Source organism: Peromyscus maniculatus, chromosome 4, assembly GCF_049852395.1.
Source record: "Peromyscus maniculatus bairdii isolate BWxNUB_F1_BW_parent chromosome 4, HU_Pman_BW_mat_3.1, whole genome shotgun sequence".
NCBI lineage: Eukaryota > Metazoa > Chordata > Mammalia > Rodentia > Cricetidae > Peromyscus > Peromyscus maniculatus.
In genome coordinates this window covers 137,723,226-137,743,564 of record NC_134855.1, presented here as the reverse complement: position 1 = coordinate 137,743,564, position 20,339 = coordinate 137,723,226, and the positions used below count along the sequence as shown (strand labels likewise).

Below are 20,339 nucleotides of genomic sequence, written 5' to 3'. Positions count from 1 at the left end.
AGTGTGGCAGCCGTTTGACACTGTGTGACTTCAAAGCTAGGCCATAAAAATGCATTTTTGTCTTGGCTGTCTTGGAGCGGGGCCACCAAGTTATAAGGAAGCTCGACCTAATCCCCACACAGAGAGGCTGTCCTGAGAGCCACAGGGAAGTGTTCTGGCCTCTGATCCGCTGCCAAGCTCCCAGCTGACAGTCAGCATCCGCCAGGCCTGGCGAGGGATGAGGCTCCTGGGTCCAGTGACCGCGTCACCCTTCAAGTGGCCCCAGCTGACAGAACGTGGAGACAGAACCAGTAAAAGACAGGTGGCCGTAACTGCCCTTCACAGGATAAGCGTGTAGCAGAGCAGAGCCCTTAAGACGAGTCACCTGACTTAGGACTGACCGAGCACCTCTTAGAGCTCACTGAACCACCCTAAGTAATAAAACGTGACTACTTCATGGAAGGGAGTCCCACCCCAGAGCTGTGCACAAAACGGCCAGGCATACCAACGCTTCCGTCCTCGCTCAGGAAATGCAGCCTTGTCCAACACTTCTCCATAGAAAAAAATGTACAGCTCTGTCTGAGTCACCCAAGCCCAGTCCCGTCGTCTGTCCCTTCCCTCCGGAGCACTGGGTCGTCTGTCCCTTCCCTCCGGAGCACTGGGAGACCACCAGCAAGACTGGGTCTGAGTAGCTGCTTGGCCCCAGGCCTCACCTCATTTGTGATGTTAATTGCATAGGTTTGCATAATGCGCTCACTGATTTGCATAATGCGCTCACTGAGGCGCTGTTTTACTTGCACTTTAGAATCATCTAATCATCTGTGATTTCCCCCTCTTTATCTTGATGATGTCAGGAAGGGGAGTGTGAGGGAGGCAAAGGGGGCTAGAGTTTCTCTCTGGGTCTCTCTCTCTCTCTTTCTCTCTCTCTCTCTCTCTCTCTCTCTCTCTCTCTCTCTCTCTCTCTCTCACACACACACACACACACACACACACACACACTCATTCACACACGTATAGAATCTCCTTGGACATGGTGACACATGCCCATAATCCCAGGACTTTAAGAGACTGAGATAGGAGGAGCACAACTGTGAGGCTAGCCTGAGCTATGTAGGAGGCCTAGGTCTCAAAGAATGCACTGTGTCATGCAACCCTGAGGATGTCTAACTCAAGACAGACAGACAGACAGACATACACACACACACACACACACACACACACACACACACACACACACACACACAGTGTATGCCTTCTTTGGGCTTTTATGCTCACACCTCCCACACACCAAGCTTGGTGCCTGTTCCCCCAGAGCTCATAGCTTTCTTGTTTCCTTTGGTTCTCTCTTCAGAAGATGTCACCTCTTCAAAATTTTTAAGATGTATATACTTTATGTATTTGAGTGTTTGGCTGTACACGTGTGTGTGTGTGCCCCACGTGCCTGCAGAGGTCAGAAGAGGGCATGATGTCACCTAGAACTGGACTTACAGATAGCTGTGTTCTACCATGTGGGTGCTAGGAGGTGAACCTGGGTCCTCAAGAGCTACCTGCTTCGCCATCTCTCCAGCTCCCATCGCCTCTTGAGGAAGGTCTTCTGTGACTGAGGAAGGTCTTCTGTGATGGTCTCGTTTAGCGCCCCGGTGTTGGGGGTGGTGCTAAATGAGAGTGTGTGAGCAGTCATGAGGAGGCCAGGGGTTGACATTTCTGAAATAGGGCCTCTCCCTGAATCTGGAGCTCATGGGACTGAGCAACAGGCAATTGAAGACGGTCAGGCATGGTGAGGTCTCGGAGGCAGCCCTTGCCAGAATGTCCTTGCTGAAAGCCTGCATGCCAGAAGGGTTCTGGTTCCTGTTCTGCGTCAGCTCCTAAACGAGCACTCCTGCCTGGAGATTATAAAGTGACTCCTCAATGTGACTGAAACAGAACAGGCAATGGACACTTGGTGGGCCAGTGGGTCCCCCCGCCACCCCCATAGCTCACCTTATTTTCTGATATAAGTCCTTTAAAAAGCCCCTAGGATAGCAACGCAATGGCACCCCATTTCCTAAGACCCTTCCTGCTATCCAGGAGCTCTGGCCCCTCTCTCTTAGGCTCCCACCTATGAATCTGTAATAAACACTGCTCTAAAATTCCTCCTCTATGACCCACAAGTTCTTTTTTCAAGTCTTGAGACAAGAACCCCAAAGCCATTTTCTTAGGCCAGCTTTGGCAGCTTTAGAGTTCCTGGGACCCTAGCTCCTGAGAAAGGACTACTCATTCTCAAAGACACCCCACTCTTCCTGTATCAGACTCAGCTAGGCTTGCTGGCCAGTGAACTCCAGGAATCCACTTGTTCCTACTTTCCCAGCTGAGATCGCAGACACACACTGCCACCCCCAGCTTTCATGAGAGGGCTGGGGACCCGAACTTGGGTCCTCATACTCATACAGCAAGTGCTTTGCTGACTGAGGCATCTCTTCAGCCCCCATCTAGCATCTAGTTCTTAGTCCTTCTTCTGTTACCTTGTGACCAGGTGTGATGGCACCGGCCTGGTTATTTACCCACACTGCTTGTGGAATGTAAGCACCACCACAGGGCAGAGCCACCCTGTGGCTTCCACCTTCTGCTTGGCCCGGGATCAGTATGTGTCTCTGGGGTGCAGCAGGAACTCGGCAGACATTTGTCAGATGAATGAAGACTTACAAGCCTGAGGAGATTGAGACATGAACAGTGTAATGGTGGTGACAGCTGCCCAGGCTGGATGTCGTCAAAGTCAGTCTTTCTGTGGAAATGGAACTCTCTCTGAAAGCCTTGACCCCAGGTCAGCGTGTCCCATAGCTGGCATTTCCTGAGCATAAAGGGGCAACCCTTGGCCTCAAGGGCGCCTGAGGGAGCTGGTGGCATTTCAGGAACTGGGCAGTGGTTTTTTGTAACCCAGGCAGATTAGTGGGGCCCTCAGGAGGTTAAGAGAGGTTGCGAGGTGACCACAGGGTCTTTGAGGTCAGAGGAGCAGAGAGTCCTGGGACAGCTGGGAAGATGGCCGTTTTCATAACTCAGTGGGCGTGTGAGTCAAGGCAGCCCTTCAGCCTAAGCTGCCCATGGCAAACTGTGGCTCAGTGAAACAAGCTGGAGACCCCCAGACTGAGGCCAGAAGGAAGTGCAGGGTGCTGACTGCACATAACCTTTCTGCCTGTAGCGCTCAGATTGGAGATCCCTTCTTCCAGGAAGTCCTCTTTGAAGCACGCAGGTCAGCATCCCCTGTTCTCAGGAAACCATGCTCTTCCCCTTGATTGGCCACATTTCCTCAGTGACTCTGATGTCAGTCACGCGGTTGCATTATGCATTCCACGTTGAGATGCGCTGCCTGGACGTGTTGGTCACTCTCCTGTTCCCAAGCTCAGGGCATGCTGGGTACAGTGAGGACTACCGATTGGATGAATGCGCAGTGTGCGTGCTAAAGAATGGGGTGGGGGTGGGGGGACAGATCAGAAGTGTTTCTCAGACAGTGAGGGGACCATGAAGACTGGTCAGGGACCAAATGGCATACTCACCATCCCTGTGTACTGCAGAGGGAAGGGCAAGGTCCTGCGAGGTCCACTGTGGGCACCCCGCCTCACCATCACTATCATTATATTCTGACTCTAGACGGCCTCAACCCCACTGCATACCAAGACATTCATGTATAACACCAGATCAGAAGGCTGCCCTGTCCCTGAGCTGTGGATGTGCCAGGGATCTGATCCAGGAAGTACCCTGGAACCTTCCTAGCCTTCATCTTCCTCCCCTGCCAAGTGTCCTCAGCTCAGTACCCAGCATCTTGTGGCCGGAGCGTCTGGACTCAGAGGCCATGCTTCCTCTCTCCTCAGGCCTCCCCATGCCAAGCCACCTTTAGTTCCCCAAGGAAGCCATTCTCTGCTTGTCCTGGCCAATCCCATTTGCCTTCCCAGCTGGTGTCTACTTCCCTGCCGAGCACCCCAGTGCCATCTGGAAGGCCTCTCTGACCAAACCACCTCAGGTTGCAGTGTGTCCCTTGTCCAGCACAGAGGTGGTCACATCTGGGCATGTTTGTGACGCAACCTAAGCTCCAGCTGCCTGAGATCAGACCCAGGCCATCGGCATGGTAGGCAAGCGGTCTAATCGTTAGGCACGTGTGTCCCCAGCCTCTTGATATGTCTATCTGGAGTCTTGGGACTGGCTCATGTTCAACGGGATCCTCCTGGTCCAGTGGCCTAGCCTCAGTCAGGCTGGGAAGACAGTGAGTCGTGATCAGGGTCTAACAAAGGAATGATGTCAGCACCCAGCCACCTCCAGCTTTTCCATCTAAGCCTGTGGCTCAGCATCAAGAGGCTGACTGTCCACTGTGAGTCTGTCTGACTTTCTAAATTTCCACTTCCCTTTCCTTTTCTCTCTTTTCTAGCAAAATGATTTCAACCTCAAGGTGCCCATTGCTAACCTCTCATTGCCAAACGAAGCGTGGCCCCCGGTGTCATGGAAACAACTGACAGGATGTCCCTGAACATTTCCTCTGGAGACTGTCCTCTCCTAAACCATTCCCCACTTTCCTGGCAGGCCTGCATGGAGAGCTGGATTTCAGCATCAGGCAGATTGGAGTTCAACTCCCAGGTCTATCTGGCTGGCCTTGGGTAAACCGTTTCTCTGCCTCAGTTTCCCCATTTGATGAATGAACAGCCCAGAAGTCCTTGCAGGAATTCTTGGGCCTTTTCTCCTATTTCCTACATCTGGGGACAGGAAAGGGCCAAATTACGCAGTCAGAGAGAGAAGTGGGGGGATTCTCTTTCAGTGAGAGGGACTGGAGTTGAGGTGGAACCAGATGGCCGTGGGGAGATGGCTCTGCCGCCGAGGTCCCTGGTGGGGCTGAGCTGCTGAGGAAGGAGCCTCGCTCTCCAGGTCTGGCTTCCTTGGTTATCACTCCTCGCCTCAGCCAAGCTTCAGCTGGCCTGGCCCCAGCCACCCTTCCAGACACCTAACTCACTAGGCTTGCTTTGGCCTCCTCAGCTTTTTGCCTGGGTTTGTCTCCGTTGGAGGCAATTCCAAAAGGCCTGGCTCTCCTGGTCTACAGGAATGCAGTGGCTCCAGCATGGGTTTGCTGAAGTGTTGACCATTGTGGTGGATTGATTGCCACAGGACAAGGTTTCTGGACAACAGAGCCTGGTGGGGGAAGGGACCGAGGCTGCTGTTTTGAATCCCAGATCTGTTTTATAGCCTTTCTGGGCCTCAGTGTGCTCATCTGTAAAATGGGTTGATAATAGCCTGAAGGTTGCTAAGAGGTCTGGAGACACACTTAGTTGCTTATGACCACAGTTCACACAGCAGATCTCCACGGAGGTTACCCTTTGGTCTTTCAAAGTCTAGAAGGGCAGCCCTGCATGTAAAGATCTGGCTGGTTGGCTGAATAGAACCAGGAAGATGGATAGAGGCACAAAGACTGTGGAGGGAGGGAACAAGGGAGGAAGGGAGGGAAGAAAGAGGGAGACTCTGGGCAACAGAATAGTGGAAGGAGTGGGAGGGGGCTGCTTTAAGGGATATGTGCATTCAGAGGATGTCCTGGACCGAGGATGAGCCCAGGTCCCAGCCCCTGCTGAGACCTGCGTTGCTGAGTGACGTGGGAACGCCACAGCCCGGGTTTAGACCTGGATTTCACTCTCCTGCACATACATGATAGGACTCAGAATCATCTTGACTCTCGTAGGGGATTTCAGAGCCCCAGGTGACTGCACAGCCAAGGAGCTCCAGGGGCTGTCAGTCTCTGACTCAGAGGCAGGAAGACACAGCTCGAGCCTCACTCTGACCGCTGTTTTCCTGCTGTCTGGGTGAGCCGAGGGCCGTTGACAGAAGAGGACACAGGTTTGTTTGCTTCTGATGTCTTCTGAGTGAACAATCACTCACTAAAGAAAATTCTCTCTCTCTCTCTCTCTCTCTCTCTCTCTCTCTCTCTCTCTCTCTCTCTCTCTCTCTCTCTTTGGTTTTTCAAAACAGGGTTTCTCTCTGTAGCTTTGGCTGGCCTGGAACTTGCTTTGTAGACCAGCTGGCCTCAAATTCAGAGATCAGTTTACCTCTGCCTCCTGGATGCTGAAATTCAAGGCATGCACCACCACCGCCTGGCAGGAAAATACTTTTACTTGTTGCCCATCAAATGGATGGAGGAGGGGGCTGGGGGACAGTCTTGGTTTTTTTGTTTTTTTTCCTTTAATGGAGTGTTCATTTATTTATTTGAATGGGTGTTTTATTTGCATGTATGTCTGTGTACCACATGCATACCTGGTGCCTACAGAGGACAGAGAAGGGTGTTGGATCCCCTGGGACTGGAGTTACAGGCCACCATGTGGGTGCTGGGAATCGAACCCAGGTCCTCTGGAAGAGCAGCCAGTGCTCTCAACTACTGAGCCATCTCTCCTGCCCCAGACTGTCTGATTTTAAATACCAAGTGCCTAGACCTAGACCAAACCCAACTCTCTTTGGGTTTCCAGGAGCTCCCCAGGGTATTTCAGAGGAACTACAGCACCATGCGGCAGACTGGGACATAAGGAAAAGCTGATGGGAGGGGAGGCCAGCCCACCAATAGCCCAGCATGGAGAAGTAACAGCGGCCGCAGGATGGGTGCTCCCAAGAAAGACGTTCATGTCTGACCACATTGCTCTTCCTCAGAAAGTCAAGGACAAAGTGTTGAGGTCACTGGCTAACCAGGGAGGGGACAGCAGGCTTATTTGTTCAGTTATGATAGACTGGATATTCCAACTTGGATGTCTGAGGTAACTCACACTTCCCATGTCCAGGGCTAAGCCTCCTTCCATACCTCGTCATCGCAGACAGTGACAGCTGCCTTCTGCTGGGGTCAGAATCCCCACCCCCGCCCCGCCCCGTTCAGCTTTGGCTGCTGTCTCTCACACCAGAATCTGACCTCTGACCCTTTCACATCTGCCCCACTATCATCTCACATCTGGATTGTGGCAGTGGCCCCTCGCTTGCCCACTGGTTTCAAGGTTCCCCTCAGTGCTATGTGGCCCCTGCTCCAGCACCAGGAGCATCCAGCTAAAACCTGACCAAGGTGGATTAGTTCTCCCGGCTCTTGGTGCTCCGCGGGCTCCCATCTCAGGACAGGTCAGTGTCTCTGCAATGGCTCTAGACGGTCTAGATAGTGGAGGCTCCCTTGGATTCTTACAGTAACATTTGGGGGGTGAGAAGGGAGGAGGGTATAATGGTCATGTTTCTTGTCACTCTAACAAAAACATGACCAAAGCAACTTAAGGAAGGAAGGAAGGATTTATTTGGCTCATGGCTGGAGCATGCACTCGGTCACAGTGGAAAGGACGCAGGGGTAGGAGCTGCAGTGGTGGGTCACGTCGCATCCGCAGTCAGGATCCTAGAGTGATGAACATCTGCCCTCAGTTTCTTAGAATCCAATGCATGGAATGGTACCGCCCACACGAAGGCTGGGTCCTCCCCCCCCCCCCCCCCCCAGTTAACTCAATCTAAGGTTTGTCTCCTAGGCAATTAAAGTTCCTGTAAGTTGGTAATCGACATGAACTAACCATCATGGAGGGGTTGCTTCACTCTACTGGTGGGAAAGCTAGTTCACACGCCAGTCTTGCCCTATCCACCGTTCTGGCACTGGTGTCCTGAATGGCATCTGCTGGCATTGCTAATCAGACAGGGCTGTTCGCCCTGTTCCCTCCACTCCTGCTGGCTCACTGCCCTTCGATGGCGTCAAGCCAGGTGTTGAAATAAGCCTGTGGACGCTGTGCACTTGGCCAGAGCAGTCCCCTGGATTCCACCCCTTTTTAGGCCAGATCCGAGCAGTGTGTGGTCCTACTCCAGGCTACTGAGTCACTATCAGAGGAATTAGCCCCTCCCCAGGGGCCTGGAACAGGTTAACCCTAAGGCAGGCTGCTGGGTCCTGGCTCCACTGATACACTGAGTGATCCTGGTCAAGTCACTCTCCGCTCATACCTGCGCCATGTCCACCAATGAACTCTAGCATCCAAGCGTTCTTCCGAACAGGCTAGTTCTGTGAGGTCAACAAATTGTCTGTAGATCAATTTAAAATAGAAAGATGACTCATGAGAGGCATGATGTCATAGGACATCAGAACCAAACTGTCCAAAGACCTGGAGCAGCAGGACTGGAGGGCTGGGCATGATGAGCTAGAACACAAGGAGCATTTCCAACAGCCTGAGCTTGGACGCAGCCACCAACGAGAGTCGGACTCCGAGGGAGTGAGAGTGTAAGTCAGCAGGTCTCTGAGGAACATTTTACAGTTTATAAGGTTATTTTGGAGGTCACCACAATTAAGGGCTGGAGCGATATTTTGGATTCAAGAATCAGGGCTCCTGGGTCTCCCAAAATGTCCGGAGCAGTCTCCTCCCACAGAACCTCACCCCGCTTCCTTCACTACACTCAAACACCCACTAACAAAACCCACTGCAGATCTAAATAGGTCAGGCTTTCGTCCACAGCAGAGCCAAAGGGCTTTACAGGAAGTCACAGGAAGGACTCTGTAGCTTGGAACAGGTTGTTACTGACAGGGAAGTAGAAATGGAATAAGGACAGTGACTCAGTTTCTGAATCATTTTCTCATTCCACACAGCCCGTCTGGCCAAAAAGTTGAACCATCTCCAGTTGCAGAGTTATAGGAAAAGGATTCTGAGCGTGGTTGTAATGACTGCAAACAGCAAAACCAGCTGTGAGTGTTGAATGGGAAGACGAGGCTTCTACAGGCTGAGCCTGGACTAGATGTACCACTTGGCTTCCTGCTCGCCTCTTCAGGCAGGATGCATCTCTGAGCTGGGAGTGCGCTTTCTAATTGTGACCTCAGTTGGGAACTGCTCATCACTGTGCTCCTGGGGGCCCCTTGCTGACCCTCCCCAAGCGACAGGTGGCCATGTGTCTTCCTGTAAGCTCTTCTTTTCCAGCTTTCTCTGGTCACATACTAATGAGCACATGCTGTTACATCCCACCCTAGCAGCAGGCTTTATTTTCCTTTCCAGGTGAAGCCCCTGCTCTTTCACCTTCCGGGGTCTAAGGGTCACTGGGTGCTCACAGCCTTGGAATCTGAGCTTACTCATTATGGGTGGCCCTGAGTCGGAGAGTTTTCTTTTGCCTTCCCGGTGGTTGTTCCCAGGAATACATTGAAAAATATTACGTTATTACAGAGAGCTTCCCTTTTATTCCTTCTTTATATGACAGGCTAGGCATTGCTCTGGAGCATGTGTGTATTACCACCCATGAGTTCCATTTCAGAAAATTTAAATGAAAAGAAAAATAAAACACTTAAGGAAAATAATGGATTTGGGTGATTACACTTGCGGTTTCAGGCTTGGGAGCTGGAAGGAAGAGGATCAGCTGCATGAGACCCTGTCTCAATACCAAACAAAACCTCAACTGGAAACTGTTTACATATGTCAGAATGTTTGAGTTAGCACCACTTATAACAGCTCCAAGTGGGAAACAGCCCATGAGAGCTGAAGGGGTGTGTTCCCTGTGGTGAGGCACAATGTGAACTTTTTTTTTTTTTCAAGATAGGGTTTTTCTGTGTAACAGCTCTGGCTGTCCTGGAACTTGTTTTGTAGATGAGGTTGGCCTTGAACTCACAAAGATCCACCTGTCTCTACCTCCTGAATGCTGGGATTAAAAGCGTGCACCACCACCACCTGGCTTTCTCTTATTATTTCTAGGCAAGTGCTCTACTACTGAGCTTAATCCCCAACCCCATGAACTCTTTAGAGCAAGGGAAAGGAGCCATGCACACTGCTCACAGTGACCCAGACAGAAGGATCACACTCAAACATGGAAGGCAGTGGGAGAGCCAGACTCAAAGCTGTATCCACCTAGACAGAGCTCCGAAGCAGCATGGTTAATTCTGTACTGCCAGACATGAGGGAGGTGCCTGTCTTTGTGGTCAGTGACCCAGAGACAGCAAAAGGAGACGGACAGACTTACAGGAAGGTGCTTGCTTGATGCCCTACTTCCTGATCTGATCTGTCAGTGTGTAAAAACTCACCAAGCTTCTCACTTGTGAGCACTTCCTTGTGTGTGTATGCCAGACTTAAAGCTTTCCAGAGAAGCGGGACAGTGTGTGTGTGTGTGTGTGTGTGTGTGTGTGTGTGTGTGTGTGTAAGATAGATAAGATAAATGGATTGATAGGTAGATGATAGACTAGATAGATTATATATATATCAGATAGATAGATAGATAGATAGATAGATAGATAGATAGATAGATAGATAGATAGATAGATAGACAGACAAACAGAGACTGTTGATACAGGCTTGCTGGTCAGGGTAGACCAGCAGACTGAAGTCAGGAAGGAGGTGACATGGCTGCTTGAATCTCAAGTCAGTCTGTAGGCAAGGACCTGCATTCCTTCCAAGTAATTGAATGAAGACCCATTGGTTGTATTCAGCCTATTGGTTTAAATGTTAGATGTTTGTCTTGTCTGAAAAAAACAACAACGACAACAAAAGAAGACTTTCATAGAAACATCTAGGATCACACCCGATCATATACCAGGGTATTATGACCTAGTCAACTGGACACAGAAAATGACCTGGCACAATGCTACTATTCATTGAAGCAGTCATTAAGGGGTGGGGAGCTTCTGGTTGACAGGTTTGAGAATGGCTAATGTGAAAATGCTCCCCAGAGGCCTTGTTATAGTTATGGTCACTGCAGAGCCATGTCCACTCTGTGAGCAGGACTGTCAGAACTAGATCAAAGGAGACTGTGCCCATGAGCCCCCATGTCAGCGTAACCTGGAGAAATTTGGCTGCCATTGTTATCAGACTTGGAGATGAAAGCCTGTGCCCCAAGGCAGGTTCAGCAAGCCAATTAAAACAGCCAAGCTATGAGCTAGAGAGATGGCTCAGCAGTTAAGAGCACTTGTTGCTCTTGCAGAGGACCTGGGTTTGATACCCAGCATCCATGTAGCAGCTCACTGCCGTCTGTAATTCCAGTCCCAGAGGATCTGATACCCTCTTCTGATCTCCAAGGACACCATGCACATACATACATGTGGACAAAACACTCATATACATAAAATAATAAAATACATAAATCCAAACCTATTTCAAAAGAGCCAAACTAACAGTGGCAAGCAGGAAAGAGAGATTTACTCAGTGTGATCACATTGGAAAGAGCTTTGGGAAACTCCTTCCCCGGAGAGACTTTACTTCTTCGGAGGCAGGGGTTGGGGTTGAGGGGTGGGGGTGGTCTGAAGTGAAGGTAAAGTTCATAAACAGAGGGCCAAGATACACACATGGAGAACAATCCTAGCCAGCAGGTGGTCCGGCCAGCCCCTGGCCATGTCTGGCTTCAGTCTCTTCCTGCAAGGTGGTCTGACCAGTCCTTAGAGCCCTCTGGAATCTTTCAGAGACAAGCTCCCCCCTGCTTGACCCAGCAGGAGATTTCTGGGGAAATTCCCACTTCTCTGGGGTCCATTGCTTTGATAATCTGATAGTCATATTGAAAGACACAAGTGTCTCTTTGTAGTATCTTCATTTCTGCCAGTCCTGTGACATTTCTAAAAAGGACATTTTCACAGTGACCTGGGTGAGGGTGCAGCAAGGCACAGTGAGGCAGGCATCTCTGGAATCCTGCTGAGGCAGGAGGATTGCTAGCAGGAGGAAACCAGCCTGGGCTACACACCACAATCCTATCTCAAAGAGAAAAACACAAATAAACAACAAAAATATCTCTGTTTGCAGATGCCATAAGTTTATATAGGAAAAACAGTAAGGGGCCAACAGGACATTATTAAAACTCATGAGCCAGTTCTGTAAGGTTGAGGGACAAGATTGATCCACAAAATCAATGGCATTTCTACATACGGGCAGTGAACGGTCTGAAACAAAATTTAAAAAGTGGCTTCAGTTCCAATAGCAGCCAGAAGAATAAAATACTTAGGAACAATTTGATGAAAGTCTGCGACTTATACAACAAAAACCATAGAGCATCCCTGAAAGCGGGGGCACCCTGGATAGAGAGCCCAGTCATAGGTCAGAAGGCTAGCAAGATGGCAGCACTCTCCACAGCCATCTACAGTCAGGGCAAGCCCCGCCAGTCACCGAGGAAGGGAGACAAATTAGAACTGAATAAAAAAAGAAGTAAAGAGGGAAGGACATGACTGCTCCTAGGTATGGTGGAGGAGAAAGTTTATTGTAGAAAAACGGAAGAGCATAACCCAGAGGCAGAGACAGGGAGATCTGGGAGAGTCCAGAGTGGACATGACCAGGCCAAGCTAGGCCATGTGGGGAGAGGGGGAGGGGAAGGGAGAGGGAAACCAGGTGCAGCAGCCAGGAGGCCAAAGGTACAAAAGGGCAGGTAACCAAAATGTCTGGATTATATAGGTAAGAGCCCACCGGGCCCCTGAGCTGTTGAGTTCAGGGTAGGGGGTGGGGTATGTCAGCCATACCCGGTAACAGGTAGGGACTGAGGGATGCTTGGAGAACCTGGAGGCCAGGTCCACTTGGATATGTTAAGTAGGCACTCAGCCTTTTGTCCCAGTTTTGAAACTTAACAAGAACAAAGCAAAACAGCACATGTACGAAAATGTTGTGGTGAGATGCATTACTCTGGGTGGTAACCTAAAAAAAAAATTAGTTTAAAAAAAAGGAAGAAGGAGAAGGAGAAGGAGAAGAAGAAGAAAAGAAGAAGAAGAGGAGGAGGAGGAGGAGAAGAAAGAAGAAGAAGAAGAAGAAGAAGAAGAAGAAGAAGAAGAAGAAGAAGAAGAAGATGATGATGAAGATGATCAGGTGGGTCTGGGGAGACAGAGGGGCGGGCAAAGCGCCTCCTCAGTATGCAAGCATGACATCTTGAGTTCAGCCATGGCGGGAGAGAAGAACTCACTCGCGAAAGCTGTCCTCTGAACACATGAGCGCCATGGCCCATGAGTGTCCCACTTCCCTACATACTGTCCAGCTAAATAAATAACTAAATTATATATGTATATATAAATGAAATTCTGGACGCAGTGGTTTGAACTTTTCATCCCAGCCCTGGGAAGGAGACAGGTGGATCCAAGTCAGTCAACAAAATACTATCTCAGACAAATAAAATGGACGGCTCCTGATGAAGGACAGACAGCTTTGGCTGATCTCTGGCCTCTAGTGACACACATACCCTACACAAACACAAGCATCCAAAAGACACCCGGCCACAGGCACTCACATACACATACCCAAAGCAATATAATAAGATGCCAAATTTACTGTTAAAAAGTTGCAGCTGGCTTTTTTCCTGTTTTTTTTTTTTTTTTTTTTTTTTTTTTTTTTTTTTTTTTTTAAACTTTACGTGACATGGTGTTCGACTTCATACAGGATTGCAAGGGAGCCCAAACAGTGAGAATGAGCTGTTTTGTTTTGAGATGGGATCTCATATAGCCCATCTGGAACTTGGTATGTCGTGAAGGATGACCTTGAACTTCTGAACTTCCTGCCTCCATTTCCTGAATGCCAGGATTACAGGTTTGTGCCAGGGCACTCAGCTTCCAGCCCTGAAAGAGGAGTCCAGTCAGAAGGTTGATGCTTCTTGACTTCAAAACGACAAAGCAAAAGTAATCCTGGCAGTGTGAAACGACAAAAGGACAGACATAGATTAGGGAAGAGAAGTAAACATTCAGAAATAAATCTGTACATTTATGGCAACTGACTTTCAACAGCGAGCCAAGACCACTCAGCAAGGGAGAACAGCTTCCAAATGTATTGGTTTAACTCAGGCGGGTATCTGCGTCTGTCATACCATGCACAAATCAACTCAAAATGAGCCGTGGTTCTCAACAGACACTGAAACCCCCCCAGGGAACATAAGAGCAGACCTGAAGGAGCTGGGGTTTATCTAAGGCTTCTTAGATACAAGACCAAAGAGTATGATACAAACAGCAAGAGAAGAAAAAAAAACTGTTGGCCTCGGCAATGAAAATCCTTATGCAGAGCTGAAGAGAAGGTACAGAGACAGAGCTTGCTTTTCGAGAGGCAGAGGCAGGAGGATCGCTGTGAGTTCCAGGACAACCAGGGCTACATAGTGAGACCTGGTCTCAAAATAAATAAATAGGTCAATAATAAAATAAACACACAACAACAACAAAACATTTATGCTGCAAACAACATCACCAACAAAGTCAAACGTTAATGCACAGGACGAGAGAAAAGTACTTGGAAAAGCACCTATCTTCTTAAGGAATTTATATCCAGACTGCACAAAGCCATTTACAGCTGGGCAGGAAGCCAAATAACCCAGCCTGGGATAACAGATGTGTGCCGACACCGTTCCCCGAAGCGTCTTCCAGAAGTAAGACAATATCCTGATATCGACAACAATGGTGAGCTGTAATCTACTAGGCTCTGTGGCGGTACATTTTTTCAGCAAGTACCTCACATCTCAAAAACACCCCAGGGAATGTTGAAGCTTGATCTAAGTCTACACAGGTGTAAACGTATTCCGAAGAGAGAGTTGTGGCCACGCTTGAGGACACGGTTTCTGTTACTCAGGGTTCACACCTAGAGCCCAGAAAAACCACATTTACTGGCCTAAACAGAAAGTAATTTAATACAGGAAACGGGGTTCTTGCGAAATCATCGGATTGACTCTCAGATGTCACCACAAAGCTGGCTTGTCTAGAGAAGCCATTATCTCTGTTGACAACCCAGAAGCTTAGGAATCAAGTTTGGGAATGTGTGTACCTTAGTTTTAATCTAAGGATCGGAGATACTGCTGGAACCCCAAAGACCATTTCTCCGCCCAGGAGCTGGTGACTGGCACTGACCCAGCCAGGAAAAGTTTCGGTGCCTCCACACCCACGAATGTGAAGAGCTCACCTCTACCTTCCTTTTTCTTTGAATGTCACACAAGTGCTTGTTGGCTTGTTTTCAGAGATAGGGTCTTACTATGAGCTCTGACTGGACTCAAACTTGGACCAGGCATCCTGATTCCGCCTTCAATTGCTGGAGTTTATATGTCCATTCCATGCAAATACATTTTAAGATTTAATTTATGTATATTCTCTCTCTCTCAATCTCTCTCTCTCTCTCTCTCTGTGTGTGTGTGTGTGTGTGTGTGTGTGTGTGTGTGTGTGTGTGTGTGTCCACAGAAGACAGAAGAAGAACTAGAGTCACAGCCAGCTGGGAGCCACTGGACATGGTTTCTGGAAACTGAACCCAGGTCCTCTGAAGTATTCTTAACTGCTGAGCCATCTCTCCAGGCCCCCAGAAGTACATTTTAATAGGCACAACTTAGTTTATCTCCAACCCCTAGCTGCAAAGGAGTCTGGGAAATACCATCTTTCTCTTTCCAGACTCTGCATACCAGAAAGCACCCAGAAGGAGGTTGAAAGGGACATTGAATGAGTCAACCTAGCAAATGAGCCCATGGCTACAGGGATGTGCTTATCTGCAGTCATGAAAACAAAGGGAAACAACTTAAGTGTACAGTAAAATGGGATGGATAGAACAGAGTGCATCTATTGGGTGACATTCTAGACCACTGATACACACACTGCAGAAATGCAAGTGGCCACACAGTGAAAGGGGGCAGGCAGCGAACACGTTCCCACGGCAGCTTTCACAAAAGCGGGCATCGTGTCCTTCCTGTCCATCACTTGACACGTACTCAGCACAGAGGAGGCTCTCAGAACACAGATCTTGAATGATGTAGTGACTCTGTTTTTAGAACGCAATGCAGAGCTATGCAAGTTTACAGTTGCCTGGGTAGAATAGAGCAAGGCAGAAGAGGTGCCAACAGTTGCTCTCCGCTCATTTTCAGTGACTTTCACTCTCCTCTTTTTAGCTCTTTGAACTTTGTAAATGTCAAACAGTGAGCAGGCATCAATATCAATTAGAGAGAGCACAGATGTTCTGGAAGAGCCTCAGAGGGAAAACACTGATCTCATTGCTCTTTTTCTCGCAGGGTTGGCCAAACTGGGCCCACAGTGAGTGCTGCTCCCTGTTTGCTAAGCAGCAGTGTGAGTCTCATTCAGCACTGGGGTGTGTGTGTGTGTGTGTGTGTGTGTGTGTGTGTGTGCGCGCGCGCGCGCGCGCGCGCGCGCATGTGTGTTGGGTGGGCAGGAAGAGGGTTTCCCGAGTCTTTCTCTGAGAGCCTGAGGGGAACTGAGCTTCCAGGGTGACCCTAACTCTGTGGTAGTGTTCCAGTTGGCTGAGTGCCAGAGCTCGGGGCCCTTTGAAAGGTCCAGTCTTAAGTACTGTCAAGGCTGGCTCAGGCCATGCTCAGGGTCTGTAAAGACAGGATCCATGACTCAGCCCAGCTCCCCCATACACCCATCAGGGCCCTGGGCCATTATTATGCCAGCTCCCAAACCAGGCCTGACATCAAAGCTCCCAGCTGTACCTAGGGACAGAGGCTTTCTGGAGATGGGAGGTTAGGGAAGCCTGCCCTTCCTCAGGGATGCCCAGGATATCACCAGAAGACCCTCATGGGGATGTGACCATGTCACTGTCTTGGGCTGGAGAAGGGTGCAAGACCAAGAGTCCTAGAGGCCTCTGCCACCCAGAACACACTGAGTTCGATGAAGCAAGTTTTATGCCTCAGTTTCCCCACCTTTGCCAACAGCCAGCTGGTAACTAGAACTCTTGGTGACAGCTGCGCTCTTCCTTTTTGGTACCCTTGTAAGTCTGGAGCCATTGCAGCATCTTTCACACCCATCCAGAGGAGCAGCAATCCAACCAGGGTCACACACTGGGAAAAGAATGTGTACAAAGAGGATCACTATCCCCACCAAAGTCTTCTGAGAATCCAGGGCAGGACCGAAAGGAAGATATGGAGAGGGGTGTCACCAAAGGCCCAGGGGCTGATCGGCCTCCCCCTCAACCTCTGTCCCCCTCCCCCGACAGACTAGGTGGGAGTTGCTGCCTTGGGTGGCTATGGGTACCACTGCCACCTCTGGTCTCTGCCACCTCTGGTCTCAGTGTGTTCATATTTCAAAGGAGCCCAGGGATGTTGACAGCATCAAGTCCACCTCTGAGAGCCCACAGCTAATGAAATGATCTCACTGTCATCATCCCCAAACTCTGGCCCAAACATGTCACTCCCTTTGCTTCAAAGTAATGGACTCTCTGTGAAAACCTCAAGCCTGGTGTGCTTTATTATCTATGGTCCACTCATCTCTTCATTCCCCGTGGCCTTGAAAGCCCTGTGGAGTCAGACTTCCCTTTGGGCCGCCAGCTCACAAATAATAACATGGAGACATATTATTAATTATGAAAGCTTGGCCTTAGCTTAGGCTTTTTCCCAACCAGCTGCTATAACTTAAACTAGCCTGTTTCTATTAGTCGGCCTTCTGCCACGTGGCTCGGTTACCTCTCCTCTGTGCTGTATGCCTCTGTACTGCATCCTCAGTGTCTCACTGGCGTCTCTTGTGAGCGCCCAGATCCATCCCGAGTTCCTCTCTCTGCCCGGAAGTCCCATCTAACCACTCCTGCCTACCTATTGGCCATTTAGCTCTTTATTAAACTGATCAGAAGGTGCCTTAGGCAGAGACACATCTTTACAGTGTAAACAAATAGTCTGCAATACTCTGATCATGTGATTCTCCACATCTTCTCACCTCTATGACTCGGTCCTGTGTGTACACCCAGGTCTCTTGTTGGCAACACTGTCCTTTGCCATATCTGCCTAACTCATACTGCAGCACTCAGACTGTCAACTCCATGGAGCCTGTCTGGATCTTTCAGACAGCCCCTTGGGTCTCACATCTTCCCCTCCACAGTTCTGAGCTCAGGCTATGAACCCCTTACACAGTGAACCTTGGGACCTGCCTGTTCACACCTCCGAAGCAAACGTTCCTCAACAAAACTCTGTTTACGACGCAGGACACATGAGGGGCTCAATAAATATTCAGGAAATTATTCTCTCAGTCGATCTCCAAAACACCCCACAGCTCCGCCTCTAAGTTTTTTGGGGGGGTCTCTGACAATGGGAGCTAACACTTGCTGACCTGGGGTGCGGCACAGTGGTAGAGAGCTGACCCCAGCATCCAGGTTTACCCAGAGTTCCACCACTAGCAACAGAAAAGAATGAAGAAGAAGGAGGAGGAGGAAGGGGAGAAGGGAGAGAAAGAGGAGGGAGAGGAGAGGAGACTGAACTAGCTGCTTCTGAGGTCATGACCTCACGATGTCCGTCTTCCCACAGCTGTGACCAGCCTGGGCCCTGTGAAGCTGCCAGCTAGTTCCACTAAAGAGGAAACAGACAGAGAAAGTGACGCCGACTTCAAGGCCACACAGCACCAAGCATGTGGGGCCAAAGCTCCACTGTGGGGTTCCCTCTCTCCCAGATTCCCGAAGCTGAGGCACAGAGTTGGGGTGGTGTGTCTGTCTGTCCTGTCCAGACAGAGGGAAGAGCCACCACAAAAGTGATGAAGGCCAACTCCTGCTAGAGTTAAGGGAGCAGAGGCAGTGCTGGGAGAGGAGGTCAGGCCGTGCCGGAGGTGTGGGGCAAACGCAAGCAGATGTCTGATCGCCCCAGACTGGCGTCAATAACAGACCAAAGTGTGACTCCACAGAAGTCCAACTTCGTGAGAGCAATGAGTTTGGTGGCTTTCCTACAGAGCACAGGTGAGGAGTCGCTTACAGGAGTGGGGGATCCCCAGCCAGTTGCATCACCACCAAGTCCCACCCCATCACGACTGGTGACCTCGTACAAGCTCCCGCTTTTAATTAGCCTTTCTCTTCTTGTGTATTCTGGCATCTCCCAAGGTGACTTGCAGGCGTGGAAGGAGAAATGGCTGGAATGCCAGGCAAGGGTCTGATGAACCCTTCAGAAGGGTCAATAGCTCCAGCCCCATTACCACAGACCTGGCCACCACGGTGTTGTTCTGCTCTCGTTGCCATGGCTACAGGGCAAAGTCCAAGAATGGCATCTTGTTGTGGCCAGAGGAAGAGTGCTGTGTAACAGGAGGCACATGAGCACTTCAGCTCAAGTGAAATGGGGAGGAGCCACTGCCTGCCCTGGAGCAGAGGGGAGGTGTAATCTGCCCAAGGTCTTAAAGAGCTGCTCTAATTTGCTTTCTGTGGCTGTGGTTAAACACGCTGACCAAAGGCAACTTAGGGAAGGAAGGGTTTAGTTTGTCTTACAGTTCCGGGTCATAGTTCATCACTGAGGGAGTCAAGGCAGGAACATGAAGGCAGGGCTGCTTGCCACTTGATGCATTCAGCATCGCCTCCAACCAGGGGACTCACAGCTAAGGAAACCATGGAGAAACCCTGGAGGAATGCTGGCTCACTCAAAAGTTCATGCTTCACTTTAACTAGCTTTCTGCCTGCCTCTGCCTCCCGAGTGCTGGGATTAAAGGTGTGCGCCACCACCGCCCGGCTTAACTAGCTTTTTTATGCAGCCGAAGACCACCTGTCTAGGGAATGGTGGTGTCCACAGTGGGCTGGGCCCTCTAACATCAAGTAACTATCAAGATGATCATCAGTAGACATGAACAAAGGCCAGTATGGCCCGAGCAATTCCCCAATCAGAGCTCCCTTCACAGGGAATCTGGGCTGTGTCAAGTTGACAGTTAAATCTAACAGACCAGGAGTCCTCCTGACTACTATGTGGAGGGTGCACAGGCCAGGGCCAGGGGACAAGGGAGGAAGCAGGGAGATTTAATGCAGGCGAAATACACCAGGACTGGGGTTGTCCTTTTCTGAGAAGCATGAATACGGGAACCAGGCAAATGCCTCAGTTTTCCCATCTGTAAGAGGATGGACCATTAGTGGTAACTAAGCTGGTGTTCTTGGCTTCCTGTGGGTCTGGTGGGGAAGACTGGTGGAGGTTAAAATCGTGAGGCCCTGTGCCTTAAGGAGTACCGGGACCAGTCTCAGCCAGAAAGGTGACCCCAGCATGGGGGATTGCTGGTGTTGGGTGCCTTGGGGAGACTGAGCAGGGAAGGGAGGTGACACTTTGTGTTCACTTGGAGATGGGGACAGCAGAGCAGCTGATGCAGGTCGTGTGGGATCCACAGAGACAGATCCAGCACAAGTGTGAACCCAGCCCACAGACAGACCCAGCACCTATCACAGCACGGAAATCCCATCAGAGGCCACAGGCAGGTGCCCCGTGCCCTTCAACCTCTGTCTCCTCCAGGAACACAGGGCACAGAGCCATTTTGCAGAGAATTGTCTAGAGAATGACAGTGTGGGATCAGGTGAGGCTGCAAAATAGCAAGAATCAGTAATGGACTGGAATCGGGGAGGGGGGGGCTGCACAGAGGAACCACCCTGGTGTTAATATCTCCCACATCCTCATCCAACCATATCTACTGCTCAACATACAGCCACTGGGAAGTGACAGGGTTAATCTAATCTGAGTTTCCAGATTGTGCAGGGACAATTCGCTTTATTTTTAAAAGGTGAAAAAAAAAAAAAAAAAGG

General features: G+C 49.9%; 2 long non-coding RNA genes across 2 annotated transcripts; one reads left to right on the top strand and one right to left on the bottom strand.

The window, feature by feature from the left end:
* The first annotated feature begins 7,430 nt into the window (after window positions 1-7,430).
* LOC143273058 (uncharacterized) lies at window positions 7,431-9,625 on the top strand. Its single transcript, XR_013050922.1, has 2 exons — window positions 7,431-8,200; window positions 8,564-9,625. It is a non-coding gene; the product is annotated as an uncharacterized LOC143273058 (long non-coding RNA).
* Window positions 9,626-13,202: 3,577 nt separating this feature from the next.
* LOC143272786 (uncharacterized) lies at window positions 13,203-18,851 on the bottom strand. The gene is made up of 3 exons (XR_013050364.1): window positions 18,774-18,851; window positions 16,522-16,659; window positions 13,203-13,531 (listed from the first exon to the last, which is right to left on the bottom strand). It is a non-coding gene; the product is annotated as an uncharacterized LOC143272786 (long non-coding RNA).
* Window positions 18,852-20,339: the final 1,488 nt, after the last annotated feature.